The sequence below is a fragment of the Nanorana parkeri genome, unplaced genomic scaffold (genome assembly GCF_000935625.1).
Source record: "Nanorana parkeri isolate BGI_ZX_2015 unplaced genomic scaffold, ASM93562v1 scaffold115, whole genome shotgun sequence".
Lineage (NCBI taxonomy): Eukaryota > Metazoa > Chordata > Amphibia > Anura > Dicroglossidae > Nanorana > Nanorana parkeri.
The window spans coordinates 214,772-220,412 of NW_017306383.1; positions in this window are offsets into that span (position 1 = coordinate 214,772).

Consider the following 5,641-nt stretch of genomic DNA (forward strand, 5'->3'; position numbering starts at 1 on the left):
GAGGTGGGGGGCGAGCAAAGCTTCCAGCCGCCCCCCCTTTCCTGCTCTGCCAGGCCGCTGCTCAGATTACTGGTCTGGTGTGGCATTTTAGGGGACCACTTTTTTTTTTTGGTGTTGGGAACCTAAAGGGTCTGGTATGACTTTTGAGGGGAACCCCATGCTTTTTTTTTCTTGGCATCGGGGTCCCCCCTAACATTCCTACAAGACCTAAATGGTCTGGTATAAATTTGGGAGGGGGCTACATGTTTTTCTTAATTTTTTTGTTAACATTTTTAATTCTGCTTCACTACCTCTGAGGTAGTGAATCAAAATGGCCGAACCAAATGAGGAGCCAACCATTTGGCTATTCACTCTCTGCTGTTTCACTCCTTGGAGAATAGGGGTGAACAGCAGGGAATGTACTGCCGAACGTTCGATTCAGCCAATCCAGAGGTTGAATCGGCTTAGGCAAAAGGGCTCTTCCCTTAGGTTCGGCCAGAGGAGCTGAGGCTGTCCGGCCGAAGGGATGTAAAGTGAGCCGAATGCAGCCGGTGCATGGCTAAAAATAGCCGTTTGCGGCTGCAGTGAATAGCTGAAGAGGCTTTAGCTCACTTCGATTCGGTTAAAGTTATCCATTCGGCTGCCTTTGGCAGCTGAGTGAATTACTCCCTAAATTACACTAGAACTCATCAAAGATGTAGATTTACAATCAACAGCAGGGACTGATAAAGAAGCACAATCACCAAGCTTCTCTAACATGAGACATTTGAAAGCATCGGAAAATCAACTGTCATTTGGGTTCCCTTTTACTAAGCAAGAGACTTTGGAACCAATGAATTGCAGTACCAATACAATACGTACACCCTTTTAGGAGTTAACTTAGTATAAGGGTGTAAAGTTAAGCTTTAGGTGGTTATTGCTAAAGGGTTAGCAGCTATAGATTTATTTTAGGGCTTGGGCAAGTGTTAAGGTTAAGGCAATCAATAACGTATTTTTTTAAGTGTTTGGATAAAGGATCTACCAGCAGGATCAACTTGTAATACAAATGTTACAGGGAGGATTCAGAAAAACAAAAACTGCTGTGTTAATACTATTGACACATTTTACCAATAATTCCACTTTAAGCCCACTTTTAATGTGTGCTCCTTATCATAATACAACTTGTTGAAGGTATCATTTAGGAAATACTGATAGATAGATAGATAGATAGATAGATAGATAGATAGATAGATAGATAGATAGATAGATAGATAGATAGATAGATAGATAGAAAGCTGTGTGACAATTGTTTTTGATAGATGTTATCTGTCTATACTCTTCTTTCATCTGGCTCAGTATAACCAGACATTATTAGGACGGGCATCTGTTTCTAATAGTATCCAATGAATCTGTAATAAGACATCCTGTCTCACCATTTCCTTGGTCACACAGCATCCTTTTATACAATTATATCATGTGATCTCTTCTCCGTATTTCCAATGACCCCCTGAGCTCATGGCCTCTTAACCAGGCTACAATGGTTGCGTTAAGAAAACATAAACACCAGATAATGGTCTAGTTTTAACATATAGAAAATATTTTTTTTTACAATATTAAGTTCTAAAGAAAATTGTATATGGCACTTTTCATTTCATTTACAAATCTGTGCTGAATAAACAACAGCAGGAGGCAGATTGGTTGCTTTCAGCAATAAAAACACATTCATTAAGGATAATTTTTATACAGACAGATTGTCCATAGACTTTAAACTGTACTATTAGTGGCATAGTCGATGAAAACACTTATCAATTTCAGCAATTCCACAATTCAAGGACAACTGTATTGAGTGAAATATGTAAACTGTCAATATTTTATCACTCTGTGTCAGTGACATAGAAAAAGCATGCAGTCAGCAAAGTCAGAGTGCAGTCAGGACACCTGCATTTTTGTTCTGGGCCATCGACTTAGAAAGTATCAAAGCCATTGGACTAGCCAGACAGCCAGGGTGCTAGCATTTTCTAGAAGGAGAGGTCAGCAATGGCAGCGTCCATATTTTTTCTCAGCACTACTTACCATGCCAGTTACGTTATGCCTAGAATACAGTTAGACCCCAACCCATTTATATGGCAGCTGTTTGGAGGTCAGGTAGTGCAAAGGTTTAATAGAATTTTTGGAAATGATGAACAATACTTGAGCCTGTCACCTCTAACTCTCCCTCGACTCTATCTGCTATGGCAACATGCAAAGAACAAAGGCGTCCAAGACTAGAACTTAAACAATATGAAAGAGATTAAAAGGTATTTTTTTCCAAAACCCCAATTCCTTCACCACTACCTATTCAATTTCCTACATAACAGTATGGACCCCAGAAGTTGATTATCTGAAGTTCTAATTTTCTGGACCTTTACATATGGGCAGCACAGTGGCCTAGTGGTTAGCACTTCTACCTTGCAGCACAGGGGGTGCTTGGTTTGAATCCTGGCCAATGTTCTCCCTGTGCACATGTGGGTTTCCTCTGGGTGCTCCAGTTTCTTCCCACACTCCAAAGATATGCTGGAAGGTTAATTGGCCCTGTATGTATGAATGTGCAATAGGGACCTTAGATTGTAAGCTCCTTGAGCGCAGGGACTGATGAGAATGTGCACTATGTAAAGTGCTGTGTAAATTGTTGGCACTATACAAATAGTGAATAAACATGCCAACCTAGAAACAGAAACTAGTTCCAGCACTTGCACAATGATTTCAGAGGATGGAATCTACTCTTCTGGTGATGAGTGATTTGAGAGTGAATTGATAAAGCTGACCTGAGCTTACCTTTAAAGTGACATTAAACCCTCAGATTTTTTAACATAAAACAATACTGTAATGTGCGCCTTACTGTAATCCATGGTAGTTTCCCTTCTCTTTGCTGCTCTTCCTTTTAAATCTGTATCTGTTCTCATGCTGGGCAGAACTTCTGTTTTGCAGCAGACTGCCTTGTCTCTGGAATGGCTACATGGTGTCTGTGTGTACGTTTGCAACCTGAGCCAGCACTACAGGAAGAGCCACTCAGCTGCAAAGGGAAGTTCTCCCCAAGCATGAGAAGACATGAGGATTTAAAAGGAAGAGCAGCAAAGAGAAGGGAAACTACCATGGATTACAGTAAGGCACACATTACAGTATTGGTTTATGTTAAAAAAATATGAGGGTTTAATGTCACTTTTAATGTCACTTAAAGTGCTTGTTTCTACACCAGTCAGTAGTGGTGTACAACAAGGCTCTGTACTAGATCCCGTTCTATTTAATCCATTTGTAAATGATAGAACTAAAGGTTTGGTGTGCAAGGTATGTCTTTTTGCTGATGACACACAAGTGTGCAAAATTGTTGATAATCCTGGAGGTTTTTGTAATATGGAACTTGATTTGGCATGGACGGAAAATTGGTCAAAGCAGTGGACTGCAGTTCAATGTTTCTATATGCAAAATAATTCACCTAGGGACAAGGAATTACCTGAGTTCAATATTGGGGGCACAGTATTGACCATAACTTCAGAATTGGGAGTGCTTGTTTCAGATGAATGCAAAATCAACAAACAGTGTGGCCTGACAGTGGGGAAAACACTTTTAAAAAATTGTGATCATCCCTACATGTAGTGTGGTGCACACGGTGAATTTGGTGAAGGAACCAGAGTTTTTCATCACTACTGTTTCTTGCATATGGACTTATTTCTACATTTATGAATGTTCACAGATATTGTTATATCTGATCCATCTATTGACACGTTAATTACTATTGTTTTAGTTTTAATCCACAGATTCCTCCGGTGAGTGTTTGTTGCATTGTTTGATTGTTATCAGTATTATATATTTTTTTCATGTTTTAGCTCGGCACATTCTACTATATTTATATTTACATACACACACTCACAGTGGGTATACACGTTATTGCTTAGGTAGCTGTTAGCTTGAATATTGGTGCAGTACATTTATTTATATTTTTGTGCATTTATTACACCTAAGTAGTTTGGTGAAAGAAAGTGTTATATTACTGACTGTTAAAGTGTATCTAAGTTCAGAAATAGAAACAAAGTATGTAATGATGCATTGAACATAGTTGTTCAAAACACAATGTTCTCCAGGTAGCAAAACAAACCTACTGAAAATTCCCTAAGTACCAAATTCCTTTACACAATATATATTCATGGCTTCTGAATATACATAACTGTGTCACCCATAGCAAAATGCTGTGTGCTGAAACTACAACTGAACATGAGGACGTTCTATACTTCCAAATGTTGAGAAGTGACACCATCTTTAACCCCACCTTAAGGACAAACCTATTGCCAAAATTCTGCCTGTCTTTGCCAAAGCTTGGCAGTGGTGGCTAGGTTTGAATGGGCAGGAAGTGGGAAGCATTCTATGACGACAATATTACTGGTGACCACGAAGCAAACTGGGTGCTACATGTGTCCTTGTAACGGTGGCTGATGGCAGCGATTACAACACGCCGAATCATTTATGAAACTAAGCGAGTATATTTATAACGGAATTACATTTAATTTGATTGGTAATATTGTGCTGATTTCAAAACAGCAAAGCTAATGATTTGACTTTGGATCTCCTTTAAAATATGTAGCAAAATATTCTAATATAATATCAAAATAGAGAGCAAAGTTACAATGTTTCCCTGTTGCAAGTACTAGTAGTTCTCTAACTTCAAACTGTTAGTTTAAAGTTAGTTCATTTGTAAAATGAGAATGGCAATTATCCATTAAAAGTTGTACAGTTCACCAGAAGAAAGAAAGGGTTTCAGAGCAGCATGAAGTACTTTCAAAAGCTTCAGCTGCACACACAGAGTTCAATTTCTGCAAATAACTCTACCATGGAGTGGCCTCTTCACCAGCCAAACATTCACGTATTCCAATTGTATGTTTTAAGTGGAATGAGGGGGCTGGGAGACCTTGGATATGTCAGCAAGTGGGTGTGAGCTAAGTCAGATCAGTAGTCCATTATTAAGTGTGCACCTGATATTTTGTGAGTCTAAGTTAACCTAAAACATTTAGCCAGTTAGCTATGCGGCTGTAAAACGTGCAAATCAGTGAAATGTAATTGTGCAAGGGGCCCAACATTTTTAAAAATCCTTTTTTTGCCTCTCTTCTATTAAAAAAAAAGTTTGTAAAAGACTACTCACCCTCCTTACGTCTATGCTGTCCTCTGCATCCTCTTCTGAAACTGGTCACCACCCCTATTCCAAGCTGAATGATGCCCACTGTCATTCAACTACTTCCTGTGATCTCAGGCTGTCAATGACCCCCCCAGGGCTAGCATCATCATGGAGATACTGACACTAAGGAACAGCGGCTGTCAACTTACAAAGTGTAGGGAGCCTAAAATGTGACCCTTGATGAATCCAAAGGGCTGCATGTGTTTAATGCTACAGAAAACTGTTATCGACTGAAGACTAACTAGAAATGGTCTGAGATATTTCTACAAGAGTTGGAGAGTGGACATATGCTATAGGACACAGTCAGAGACTTGGGACATGTTACATGAAACAGCTAGAGATGACTGCTATTAAAGACCCCTTTACAAATCAGTGTTTCCACTACTTACTGCAAAAACTTCAAACACCAAAAGGCCGCATGTGGCCCTTAGACCACAGTTTTGGCACTAGAGCTGTAAATGAAGAAGGACCCCGCTCATC